The sequence below is a fragment of the Pan troglodytes genome, chromosome 12, assembly GCF_028858775.2.
Source record: "Pan troglodytes isolate AG18354 chromosome 12, NHGRI_mPanTro3-v2.0_pri, whole genome shotgun sequence".
NCBI classification, from domain to species: domain Eukaryota; kingdom Metazoa; phylum Chordata; class Mammalia; order Primates; family Hominidae; genus Pan; species Pan troglodytes.
In genome coordinates this window covers 118,202,847-118,217,466 of record NC_072410.2, presented here as the reverse complement: position 1 = coordinate 118,217,466, position 14,620 = coordinate 118,202,847, and the positions used below count along the sequence as shown (strand labels likewise).

The 14,620-nt window shown below is 38.5% G+C and overlaps 1 long non-coding RNA gene across 1 annotated transcript in view; it reads left to right on the top strand.

The window, feature by feature from the left end:
• Positions 1–14,620, top strand: part of LOC134807842 (uncharacterized) — a 464,445-nt gene that overhangs the window by 336,440 nt on the left and 113,385 nt on the right. Inside the window, exon 3 of the long non-coding RNA XR_010149220.1 lies at positions 7,403–7,491. This is a non-coding gene — a long non-coding RNA (uncharacterized LOC134807842). The remainder of the gene's footprint in view (positions 1–7,402; positions 7,492–14,620) is intronic.

Here is a 14,620-nt window from a genome sequence, read left to right as displayed (position 1 = left end):
ACTTGGATTGTTTGTTTTACCACCATGACCCCAGAGCCAAGAGAGCATATGCTCAATAAATATCGGTTGAATGAACAAATAAGCAAATTATTAATTAATAATTAATGGAAGATTTTTATTTGTCAACATAATTGCCAATAATTTCTTCTAAAACATGGTTTTCTAGTACAATTAAAATGGCCACATTTGTTAAGTAATGCAACAAACAAAAATCCTGTTTTAACACACATCTCTTCTCCAAGGCAAGCAATATATAAATAATAACAAAAACCCAAACTCTAAATATCTTTAAAACTGTGTTATGCCAACAAACCCTTAAATGGCTTCTCATGTGCATTTTGTTAACTTTGTAACACCTGTATAATAAGGACATTGGATTTCCTGTATGCATCAGAGATCCACAATATCCATTCGATGCCTCCAGAAATAAATATGTATCTACAGACCATTCCTTCAGCAAAATAACTATAAATCTAGCAGATTATCTACATACACGTTCGTTTTCTAAAAGGAGAGACTTGAGGCAGAGAGTTACGACATGATTTTTTTTCTTTTTCTTTTTTTTTTTTTTTTTTTTGAGACAGAATCTCGCTCTGTCGCCCAGCCTGGAGTGCAGTGGCGCGATCTCGGCTCACTGCAAGCTCCGCCTCCCGGGTTCAAGCCATTCTGCCTCAGCCTCCCAAGTAGCTGGGACTACAGGTGCCCGCCATCATGTCCGGCTAATTTTTTTGTATTTTTAGTAGAGCTGGGGTTTCACCGTGTTAGCCAGGATGGTCTCGATCTTCTGACCTCGTGATCTGCCCTCATCGGCCTCCCAAAGTGCTGGGATTACAGGTGTGAGCCACCGTGCCCAGCCATGACATGGTTTTCAAAGCACCAAGTGTTCTTGATTTTATTCTGTTCACTGAATGTATATCTTTCAACAAATATTTTCTATACAATTTCTTAAGATAAAAGATCCTATCTAGTTATTGTAAAGCATTCTACTTAAATTTCCAGGGATCTAGACTTTGGAAATTGGTACCACATTATATTTTTGGGGATATCCACTAAAACAACTATGTGCATTTTCATGGTATTTAATATCATGCTGCTATAAAGACACATGCACACGTATGTTTATTGTGGCCCTATTCACAATAGCAAAGACTTGGAACCAACCTAAATGTCCAACAACGATAGACTGGATTAAGAAAATGTGGCACATATACACCATGGAATACTATGCAGCCATAAAAAATGATGAGTTCATGTCCTTTGTAGGGACATGGATGAAACTGGAAACCATCATTCTCAGCAAACTATTGCAAGGACAAAAAACCAAACACCGCATGTTCTCACTCATAGGTGGGAATTGAACAATGAGAACACATGGACACAGGAAGGGGAACATCACACACCGGGGACTGTTGTGGGGTGGGGGGAGTGGGGAGGGATAGCATTAGGAGATATACCTAATGTAAGTGACGAGTTAATGGGTGCAGCACACCAACATGGCACATGTATACATATGTAACTAACCGGCACGTTGTGCACCTGTACCCTAAAACTTAAAGTACAATAATAATAAAATTTAAAAAGTATATATCAGTGCTTACAATCCTGCCTACAGACAGTCACTACCCCACTCTCAGGAGGGCTTAAGTTTGAAGTCTGTCTGCTTTGCCCCAAGGTTTTCACTATGCTCTTCTCATGAAATATTTAACACGAAATAGAAATAAATTATTGCTTGGGAATAATCCGCCAGGAGATGCGGGCCTAAGAAGGGTGGCGGGACCAAATGAGCCATAACATGAACAAGCTGAAACACATTCCTGGCCAGCGTGCCCAGCTGTGGGCAGTGACACACTCCCATTCTCCAGACTATGAAAGAAGAGCTCTGACCCTTCTGGGCCCAGACCTCAGGTCTCCCCAAGCCAGAATTGTGGCCTAGTGTAACACCCCCTTGGGGTTCTGCAGTTGCTGACATCTCAGGTTTTTGGGTGCCACTATGTCCCCTTTGTCCAGATGCCAGTACCCAAAGCAGAAGATGCTTGAGGCATGCCTGGTCCAGCCACAACCTTGCACAGGGCTCACACCTATGCTGGTGGCTGGAGCTGCTTGCCCCATTGCAGCAGCCAGTGTGTCTGGCTGTGCACTATGGCCAGACCCCACGCTCACTTCCTTACACACCCCTCACCACTCTGCACCTGGCTCATCCAAGGTGAGAGTGGAATCTGGGCCGATAGCATGAGCCAAGAACAGCCTGCCAGGCAAGTCGGCAGAGCCAGCTCAGTGGTCACAAGTGAAACTTGGGGACAGATGCCACCAGCCACTGAAGTTTCCACATGGTGAAGTGGCACGAAAAGAATCCTGAGCCACTATGACCTGAGTGTTTGTCTCTCCCCCAGATTCACAGGTCAAAATGTAGTCACTGATGTGATGTTATTAGGAAGTACAGCCTTTGGGAGCTGATTAAATGGTTACAAGATTAGAGGATGTCCTCCCCATAAATGGACCAGTGCCCTTCTAAAAGAGACCTGAGAGAGACCCTTCACTTCTTCCACCACGAGTTCATAGAAAGAAATTGCCTCAGTTATCCAGAAGGTGGCCCCTCACCAGACTCTGCATCCACTGGCTCCTTGACCTTGGACTTCCCAGCCCCCAGAATTATGAGACGCAAATTTCTGTTGTGTATAAGGTGCCTCATTTATGACATTTTTTTACAGCAGCCAAAATACACTAAGAGGCAGGGTCACCGAAACCTTTGCAAAGGGGAGAGGTAGTTTTCAGAGAGAAATCCGCAGGGCTTTCCCCCCAGAAAGAGATGGGCACTGGGAAGACAAGCAAAACAGGCAAGTTTCCACCAGGGAAAGGAAGCCACATTTTTCTTCAGTGTGTAGGCAGACCACTTGAATCTCCTTGGTTTTGGAGTCTTCCCAGTAGATTTAACATGGCTTTTGTGTGTCACTGATATCACTGAATTGGATTCAATGATCATTTAGAAAGCCTGTTGTGAGGCTAGATGAATATTATCAGGTTGACTGTATCTAGTATACCTCTAGAGAATAAAAACCCAATATTATGTACTAATTTCAAATCAAGCAAAATGCTTTTCTTGATTGTGATAACACAGTACAGAATTTTTGGTATCATAGGGTCAACTTATTAATGCCCATTATTGCAAAGTGCTCTAGGCCCAGGAGATAAGATAGAACTAGACCTGTAAATTATGTATTGTTTCTAAAATATATCATTGAAATAAAAAAAAACCTGCAGGCAGATGATGTTTTTGGATGTGTCTAGTAGTTGATATGTGTAGCACCCCACAGGATGTTTTTTTCAGAAAGAATCACCAGTAAACCACATGAATCCAAAGTGGAATATGGCTCAGCTGTTTTCCACTTATATGAAGTTAGGGTAATGATTTAACTGGATTGAGCCCGGCAGAGGGAAGGGGTTGGGGAGATTGCGAGGGGAGGAGATGGAAGGAAGTGAGAAGAGGGATGATGGTAAGTTCCATAAGTGTAGAATGTTCAAGTTAGAAGGTACCCTAGAGATTATTTAGTGTAAGATTCTTGTTTTATAGATGAGAAAACTGAGAACCAGAGTGGGGAGGTCTTTAAGATCTTATATAATACTTGAGATGCTTTACTTTTTAAAGTCCTAAAGGAAGGATGGATTATTTGGATTTCCAAAGGAGAGGACCTATTTCATAGGGAAAGAAGCCCAGTAGTGTACGAGAAGAAATCCCAGAAGAAGAAGAGTTAATAAGCTGAAAAAAATTATGCAAGACTTTGCTCTTGTTTGGTTGCAAAATTCAAATTCTATTAATTCTACCTTTACTGACTTGCATTTTATATACTACTTAGAAGAATTTATCTGGCTGGAGACCACAGCTTACTTGTTCTTGTGAGAAAAAGAGTATGCTCTTCAAAAACTGTAAAAGGAAGAATAAATGAAACATAAGAAAAAATTTCTTTAATGGACTTTATTTGTGTATGTACTTATACATCTATAAACACAAATAAAATCACAATAAATTTGTTTAGGTAAAGTAGCTCCTCTTGAAGCCTCCATTTCAAGCTAACACATTTTCTTTCCTGTTGATCTTGATGTTTACTTCCTAGGTTTAAGGTACACTACTTTGGGGAATCATGATGTTTTTTCACAAGTGTTAATTAAGTAAATTTCTAAATCATTTACATTGATGAAAGTTATTCATTTCTTCATAGGTGGTAATGGAGGAAACATTTGAATAGATCGGTGTTTGAGCATCCTAGCTTAGTTGAGAATCTGTGCTCAGCTATGCAGACTTTAAACTCTTCTTCCTTAGCCATGCCCAAATCCCAAACCTTGGCAATGAATGTGCATTTTTCCCTTTATCCCATTTTATTCAGCCTCTGTGTATCACAGGATTTTTGTCCAAGGATTAAGTCTTTCCGTGTATCTTGTATGCCTCATTCAAAAATCTACAAAGATCTGAGGAGTTTCGTCCTTCCAAACACAATCATTTGCCTTACTCTGAGCTTGGTTCAGCCTTGTCTAAGAATGCACTTCCTCTGGTTTCTGGAAGAGTAAATAGAACGAAAGGAAGTACAATTTCCATCTAACATGATAGTAGCAGTCCCCTTGGCATTATGACAGCATATTGAAACATATGAGTGACATTCTTTTACTAGAAAATCAATAATTCTTTGCATCGATTTCACTGAGCAATGCACAATGGAAAGAGATGGGGAATCAAACGTGGGTTCAAGTCCTGGCTCTAGAGTTCTTTGGCTATGTATTTTCAGACAAGCCGTGTCATTGCTCTGAGCTTTAGTGACTTCATCTACACACAGGGATTATGACGATACCCTCCTCACATGATCATCATGATAATCAAATATAAGGATTTCTTTTTGTGAACTAAATTATGCTAGCAAATAAGTTGTCATGGTAAATATCTCCAAAACTAAGGTTTTTTTTTGGATATGCAGATCAGGATTTATTAGTTATAAAACACCAATAGAAATTTAGTAACTGAGGTAACAGCCTAGTACTTTTTTTCTCTAGAATAATTTATGTTTCATGAGGTATTCTTTAAAAAAAAACTTCTCAAGATATTAGTATTAAATTAGACAAAATTATTAATTCTGAAATAATTACCCAAACAATTAGATTGATTGAAATATCTCTAGTGAGAATGAGTTAATTGAATGCTAGGGGCTATTTGTAAGCAAAACTGTTCTCTCTCTCTCTCTCTCGCTCTTTCTCTCTCTCTCTCTCTTTCCTCTGTGTGTGTGTGTGTGTGTGTGTGTATAATTTGCATATATGTAGATGGATGGTTGGGTGGATGGATAGATGGATGGATGGATAGAAAGACTGATGGATAGATAGGTAGGTAGACAATGGTATGGACTCCTTTAGAAGAAAAGAATGGGAAGGTAGGAAAAGGGAACGGTGGGTTCAAAACAGAGCTTCTTGACCCTGGGGTTTGGGGTGGGGTGAAAACCAGTAGAATTCTAGGGAGTATACTCTAAGAAAGTTTCAAGAAAATTCTGACATCAATTTTGCATGAGTTAGACTTTCACCTGTAAATGTCCTATCTTTGCAAAAACAATTAAGGAAAACTTAAACTAGTTACAAAGAGTCACTTTGGTCTTTCTCCTCCAAATAATCTCTCGATTGCCTCAAATTTAAGCTTTCTGAACCATGAGTCTGATGATGTCACTTTGGGATGCCAGTCCCTCTCTGCCTCCCAAGGGCCAGAAAGTGTAAAAAGTTATTCAACGTGGTGTTTGAGAGCCTCTAAGTAGGGTGCCAGTTTACAGACCTGTCCTTTAATCTTAATCATCATACCCCTTTTCCTTTTTGAATTTCCTGAGCATAGGGTATCTTCCTTTACAAAACCTCCTTAAGACTATTTATTAACATTTAAGGCAACAGAAACCAAACCCAAATACACTTAAACAAAAAAAGGAAATATTTGTCTCCCATAACTGGGAAACAGGAGGATGGCTGGCTTTAGACCCTGTTGGAATCTGAGCTCAAGAAACCTTTCTCTCTCCATCTCTTACCCCTGCCTCCTTGTTTGGCTTTGCTCCTTCTTCTCAATGCATTTGGCTCTCACCCGGCAGCCAGGTAATAATTCTTCAGGCACCATTGCCTTAAAATTCAGAAACTCAGGGGACAAAAGAAACTTCTGTCCACACCAGGGACCAAGGATCAAGCCTCAGGGAAGACACAGGTCCTCCGTGGGCTGAGAGGGGGCAGGAGAGACAGCAACAGTTCACGAGATCTCAAAATATGGAGTCCCTCAGTCATGGCTGTCCAGAGAACAGAACCAACAGGGTGTGTGTGTTTCTGTGTGTGTGTGTGTGTGTGTGTGTGTGTGTTTGTGCTGGCACATACAGAGACAGAAAGAGAGAGAGAGATTTTTAGGAATAGTCTGATGTGATTATGGAGACTGGGGTGGGGGTCTGCCAGCAGGTTGGAGACAGAGGAACAGCTGATGTTGCAGTTGAAGCTCAGAGACTGGCTCCTGGCAGATTTTCTCTTTGCTCAGCGGAGATTAGTCTTTTGTTCTACTCAGACCCTCAACTGACTGGATGAGGCCCACCACATTAGGGAGAGAAATTTGCTTTACTCAAAATCCACAAATTTAAGTGTAAATCTCATCCAAAAACACTCTCAGAGAAACATCCAGAATAATGTTTGTTTGTTTGTTTTTTGACAGAGTCTCACTCTGTCACCCAGGCTGGAGTGCAGTGGTGCGATCTAAGCTCATGGCAAACTCCGTCTCCTGGTCTCAAGCGATTCTCATTCCTCACCCTCCCAAGTGGCTGAGATTACAGGCGCCCACCATCACACCCAGCTAATTTTTGTACTTTTAGTAGAGACCAGGTTTCAGCATGTGTTCCAAACTGGTCTCGAACTCCTGACCTCCACCCGCCTCGGCCTCCCAAAGTACTGGGATTACAGGCGTGAGCCACCATGCAGAGCTCCAGAATAATGTTTAACCAAATATCTAGATACCTGGGCTCAGCTAAGTTGACATAATGTAACCAGCACCGGGAGTTTACTTTGCAAAGAAAATGCAGACTGTGTTATCAGATGACAGGGGGAATTGTTTTAGGTGTATATTATTCACTTATCCTCACTTTTATAGCACATATTTATTCTGACACACACACACGTAGACACATACACACACATACACGTTAGGTCTCTACTAAATTCAGAGCCTTTCCTTTGGGGGGATCTAGAGAGTCCATTTCTTTTATTATTACCTTCCGCATCTTATAAAATATACCACACAAAGTAGAGAACAATAGAAATAAATGTTTGATAAACTGGAGTAATTGAAGTGTAAGTGAAACAACACAAATAAAGTCACCAGGAGACCTAAGTATGTGATGACTTCACCTTTGTTTTGCAGAAGAAAAAGGAAAACAGCAGAGCTGATGGCCAACTGGAGGGTCTCCAAGTGTCCCTCTGCCCTTTCCATTCCATGATGGAGAAATGAGGGTAAGAAGCACTGTTTACATTTTATGACTGTCTTGAATAGGGGCAATTACCTGACAAGTTTAATTGGTTTCTAAGTCCTTGTTTTTGTTCCCTAGTGTAGAAGATAGGTTTTGAGATGGCAATACATTCATTTATTTGTTCTCACTCTCCACTGGTTCCATCAAGGTCGATATCTTAGAATCAGGCTGAGGTCACAGAGAATGAGTAGTTTGTGACCTGCATACACCTTAGGATTTTTAAATTTGGCTCTTGAACTGCGTTTACCTTATTTTAAAAATATTGATGAGATCGAGGAGTGAGATTTCACATTAATATTTAGAATACACAACTTTTTGAAAGAAGAAGGAGAAGGACGATGAAGAAGGAGGAGAAAAACCAAGAGGAAGAGGGAAAAGAGGAGGAGGAGAAGGTGCATGAGCATGTATGGTTTTTGTATATGAATGTGTGTCTACATATGTGGGTTTGTGTGTGTATATACCCAGGCTCAGTTCAGATAAACCACTAGCAATTATGATAATCAAGACACAAATACAGCTTTACCCAAAAACATCCCTGTAGCATTCTGGTTTCCCAAGTAAGATTTCACCAGTTCCTGCACACATTTATTTATTCATATACTCATTCAACAAACTATCCCAGACGTAAAAGACAGCGGTCTTGTTCGTGGAGAAGCTCACAGTGCTGAGGAAAACAGGGCAGCAATTCCCTAGGGATGGTGTATTAATTCAAGAATCCCTTAATAAAAAATAAATACCAACAACAACAGAAATACTGGACATTTATTGGTGTCTTACAATGTCTTAGACACTGAGATACATGCTTTGTATACTTTAATTCAAACAAATATTATATTCACTCATTTTAGAAATTTTGAAATTGAGACACAGAGGGCTTAAGTGATATTAACACTTGTCTGCCTGGCTCTCTGGCCAAAAACTGTCTATTGCTTATAACAACCACATGCCAGGTATTTTCATTCAATGCACAGGCATATACAAAAGTAACCATGTATATAGCCAGTGATAAACTTAAAACACATATGTGATTAGTACGCACCTAAATTCACATGGGTAGAAAGCTAGAAGTCTGAGATACGATGCCAATTCATTTAAATCCAAGACCAGTTCTCCATTCATAAACCTATAACCTGTAGAATTTCTGAAACATAAAATACACATGTCAAAACTGCTGCAATTTTACTTAAGCATTTTTTTTTACTTTCCAAGGATAATTTCTTTCTACCAGCAATCTAACTTCTGCTCACTGCCAAATGTATTTGATGAAGTTTCAAAGATATTTTATTTTATTGAGTTACACACACACACACACACACACACACGCACGCACACACGCACACACACACACACCATACTCTGGACAGAATTAGTCCACATTACCTATAGGTGTCAGACTGCAAAACTGGAATCAAAATAGAAAATGGCACTTTCTCCTGTTCTATTACAATCCTGATTATTTTTTTTTTACATAAATAGAACCCCGGTTGGACTGCCTGTACATCAAAGGCAAAGCTGCATTAAGGAATAGTCAGGTGCTGAGGCTGGCTGGCTTCTGACAGCTTTCAGCCGCTTTGATCAGACACCTATCAGCACAAGCAGGCACCTTTTTTTTTTGCCTTTTGTCTGAGTCAGGAAATGAGAGAGATGATAGCTGCCTTTTGGTCCTAATCCTAACCACTCTGCTTGACAGGAGATGAAAGGAAGACCAATTACCACTGGTAATGGCTGACTACAGTGTGCATTCATTATCCAAGTTATCATTACAAATTACATGGTATTCTTCGTTACCTGAGGAAAGGAATATTTAAAGCAAGCAAACCCTCTACCAGCAATATTTGATGAGCCCCAAGAGAAGAGCCCTCTGTCAAAGTGTTTTCAACACAGCCTCACCCAGTAGACAAAATCAAATGAAGATCCCCAGGTCTCACTGGTACTTGTTTTCCTTGACGGTCTCCAGCTGAGAGCTCTGTGTGTGTGTGTGTGTGTGTGTGTGTGTGTGTGTGCGCGCGCGCGCGTGCACCTGTGTGTGTGTGAAGCTATGAAATGAGATAACTCCATGCTTGATGAAGCTGTAGCTTAGCTTAGAGATCTCTTGGCTGCAGATGTTTTATCCAGGGCAGTTTACGTTGTTGCTTTTCGGCCGCAGTAGGTGAGTCAGCATATGAAGGACACATCCCTTTAATAAATTGATTTCAAGGTATAGCTATGAAACCTATGCATTATTAGCCATATATTTGTTACACATACACATACATACGTGTGTTGATCCAGAGGTCTACACTTGTGCAATGGCTGAAGTAAGAACCGTAACAGTATTGATATTTGCAATTACTGTCCCCATAACGGCATGCATGTATACATCTGTGCGTGTGCACCTGCGTGTGATCACATGATGGTGGGGAGGGTGGACTTATATCGGGGACAGAAACTTACGGACTATCTAACATACATGTGTTTTCATTTAATCTTCATACCAATGTGGAGACATAGGTGTTATTATAAAATGTTAAAATGAGACAAACAATAATTGAGGAAGTTATTGTAAATTGTTCAGAGTCAACTGAAAAGAAAAAGTCATGATTTTTGGGTCCAGGTTTATATGATATATCTTTGAATTATTTTATTGTGTCTGACTCTTCTCATTCTCATGAATTTGTTTAGATATTTATACCAGTTTATGATCCATTTTTAACCAAATACTCTTCTCAATCTGTCAGTCCTCCCCTGTCAGCAAGGCCCAGATCATCCGTCACCAGTTTGTGAAAGTTGACTTTATTATTCTGTTGAAAATAAATCTCTCTAACTTTCAAATATCCATAGCACAGCTCTCATTATGATAAGCAGTAGAGTTAGTTCTGTATATATTTGGTATGTCCATGAAGGTCTGAGCTCCTTGAAGATGTGGCCAAATCTTATTCATCTCTGTAAGTCCAACTTAGCACAGTGCCTGAAAAAGAGAACAGAGTGAATATTAAATAAATAAGTCAAACTAAATCCAATTATTAGAAGAATAGTCATTATATTCCTTGAAGGGTTTCGTAAGTGGCAATTGGTTCTTCTAAAATTATTTAATCTACTTTAGCCTTAATTTTAGAAAATTTATTTTCCATGAAGAAACCCTAATCTAAAAGAAAATTTAACTGAATAACTTTCCATAAACTAAAAAGAAATAGTATTTGTTGTTTTAAAATAGTGGTTCTGGGCTGGGTGCAGTGGCTCACACCTGTAATCCCAGGACTTCGGGAGGCCGAGTCGGACAGATCACCTGAGGTCAGGAGTTTGAGACCAGCCTGACCAACATGGTGAAACCCTGTCTCTACTAAAAATACAAAATTAACCAGGCATGGTGGTGGGCTCCTGTAATCTCAGCTACTCAGGAGGCTGAGGCAGGAGAATAATTTGGACCTGGGTGGTGGAGGTTGCAGTGAGCTGAGATTGCGCCGTTGCACTCTAGCCTGGGTGACAGTGGGAGACTCCATCTCAAAAAATAAAATAAAATAAAATAGTGATTCTGCTTTTGTTAATAGTGAAATTGATTGTACAAGACAAAGATAATTTTAACCTTGGACAAAGAGTTAAAATCCTTAAGTGTACACGTGTGCACGTGCACACACACAATACAACTATTTGAAGACATTGGATACATTTCAATAGCAGGCAAAGTTGGAGGAGTGTTAATATTGAAAGAATTGCACTGGGTGAGATTTGCTGGCGCAGGGAAGAGGGAATTTTGAATTTATGAAAATAAGAACATTCAAAACCTACCATCTCTTCTTGTAAATGGCAGTGGTTTAACCTGCAGTAGAGGCTGGAACTGGGAGGGCATTTTTGGGCTCCATCCTACGGACGCATGTCTCTCACGAACATAGATATAATTATTTCTAACAAAATATTTGCAAGTAACATCCAATAATGTATAAAATGAATAATACACTATGAGGAAGTAGTGTCTATTCAAGGAATGCAGCGTTAGTTTGCACATGAAAATCAAATGTAATTTATCACAATAATAGACTTTAAAAAATCATTATTTTCTGCATAGATGCAGAAGAAGTTTTGAGAAATACAATATCCATTTCCTTAAAAAAAAAAGTCACGGCAAACAAGGGAGAGAAAAGAACATCCTGAACCTAATAAAGGCATTTACAGAAAGCCTACAAGTAACAGCTAACATCACACCTAATAGTAAAAGACTGAATGGTTTTTCTCTAAGATAAAGAACAAGTAACAATGTACTGGAGGCTTGATAAACCGACAAAAATAATGAAAGGCATCTAGATTTTAAAAGAAGATGTGAAGTTGTCTTTATTCAAGATGACATGGTTATCTAGGTAGAAAATCCTGTAGGATCCACAGAAAATTACTAGAACACATAGATGGGGTAAGAAATGATCTTGTATGATATAAGATTGATATCCAATAATGTATTGTATGCATTTATGTATTATGTATTATGATGAGCAGCAACTGACTAGAAACTGAAATAATAAACAACATTTACAATAGCAACAAAGATATTAGGTTTGGTAAAACTTACTATAGTTTTACCAAACATGTTTAAGACCCATACACTGAAAAATATCAAATATTGGTGACAGAGATTGAAGGGGTCCCACAGAAATGGAGAGGTGTCTTTTTTTTAGTTAATGTGTCAGTTGATTGCATATTGATCAATAGGTTCAATGTGATTACAATGAAAATCATTGCAGCTTTTTATTTATAGAAATTAACGAGCTGATTCTATAACAAATAATGAAAATGCATAGGCTATTAACTAACCAAAACAATTTTGTAAAAGCAGACAAATTTGGAGACAAAAAGAAACACTACTTAAGACAATTAAGTGTATGGTAATAAAGACAGTGTTATTAACAAAATGATAGATGACTAGATCAATGTGCAGAATATAGAGAGTCTAGAAGAAGATCAATATGTGCATATTGGTAAAAAAACAACAGTTTTCCCCCCGAAGAGAAACAAATTTAGGATGTCCGCTTGCACTACTTCTATTCAACATTGTACTGGAGGTTCTAGCCAGGGAAGCAAGGCAAGAAATGTAAAAAGAGAAAAAAAAAGACATCCAAGTGGAAATAGAGAAACAGTTCTGCCTTTATTGGCAGATGACATCATCATCTACATTAAAAATGCTATAAAATTTGACACAAAGCTACTAGAACTAATAAGTGTAGCACACTCACATAGCACAAGATGAACTAACACAAATCAATTATCTTTCTATAGACAGTCAAAAGCAATCTGAATTTTTTTTTTTTTTTTTTTTGAGACAGAGTCTCGCTCTGTCACCCAGGCTGGAGTGCAGTGGCACAATCTAGGCTCACTGCAAGCTCTGCCTCCCAGGGTTCATGCCATTCTCCTGCCTCAGCCTCCCGAGTAGCTGGGACCACAGGCGCCCGCCACTACGCCCGGCTAATTTTTTGTATTTTTAGTAGAGACGGGGTTTCACCGTGTCAGCCAGGATGGTCTCGATCTCCTGACCTCGTGATCCACCCGCCTCTGCCTCCCAAAGTGCTGGGATTACAGGTGTGAGTCACCACGCCTGGCAAGCAATCTGAAACTTAAAAATGCCATATAGTATAGTATCAGAAGTAGACTATATTTAGGGATAAATCTTAGAAAAAAATCAAGATCTTATCCTGAAATCTATAAAATATTTTAAAAATAAAAACTGTGAAATACATGTACCCTAAAACTTAAAGTATAATAAAAAATAAAAAAATAAAAAAAATTTAAAAAAAAAGAAAATAGTAAAAAAAAAAAAAAAAGAAATCTTAGTGATGCTGTGTTTGGCTGAGATTTCTTAACTACAAGACAAAAAGAATAAATTATATTTTAAAATTCCTAAATTGACTTAATCAAAATTAAAAATAATTATTCTTCAAAACCTCTTTAAAACTGAAAATGCAAACTGTAGGCTTTGAGGAAACTTGCAAAACAAAGAAATTGTGTCTCATATAAACAACAATCACAACTCAATAGTAACGAAGTCATAATAATCACAAAGTCATAAATTCAATAATCACAAAGTCATAAGCTTCTCAGAAACATGATCAAAAGATTGGAAAGACATATGGCCAAAGAATGAATGGATATGTCACCAAAGAATGTATATGCATGGCAAACAAATACTTGAAAAGATATTTAATATTATTACTCATTAAAGAAACACAAATTAAATTTCCCATGAAATACCACTACACACATACTAGAATGGCTACAGTGTAAAATTGACTATGTAGGTAAAATGTCATAAAATTATTCACATCTTTGACTTACCAATTTCACTTCCAGGAAATATTCCTATAGAAATAATGAAAAGTGATACTCATGGTATAACATAAAGAACTAGAGAATAGTCCACAATGCAACAGCCATTAACATGACTCCTGCTGTTATATTTGTACTAATGAATACCAAACAGCTATTAAAATTATGATCTCAAAAGATCATGCTAAGCGAAAACATCAAAATGTAGAACTTCGTATGCCCTGTGATCTCAATTGATCAAGTCAATTAGAATAAAGCACATTTAGATAACAATAGTAAGATTAGAGGTGATTTTTCTTTTCTATATGTTTCTATATTTTCAAATTTCTACAATGTCAATACATTATGCTAATATCAATTGTATTACTCCTTTTTCACACTGCTATAAAGAGTGGCCAGAGACTGGGTAGCTTATAAAGAAAAGAGGTTTAATTGACTCACAGTTCTGCATGGCTGGTGAGGCCTCAGGAAACTTACAGTCATAGCAGAAGGAGAAGCAGACATGTCTTACACGGCAGCAGGTGAGAGAGAGAGCGAGCAAGAGCAGGGAAAACTGCCTTATAAAAGGCATCAGATTTCATAAGGACTTATGCACTGTAAGAACAGCATGGAGTAATCTCCTCCCTGATCCAATCACCTCCCACCAGGTCCCTCCCTTGACACACGGGGATTACAATTTGGATTACAATTGTTGATGCAATATGGGTGGGAACACAGCCAAACCACATCATCAATATTTGTTTATTTTAAAATAATATGTATTTTGGCATATTATATGTGTTTTAAAACATATTTATGTATATGTGCATTTATTTAGTACCACATAT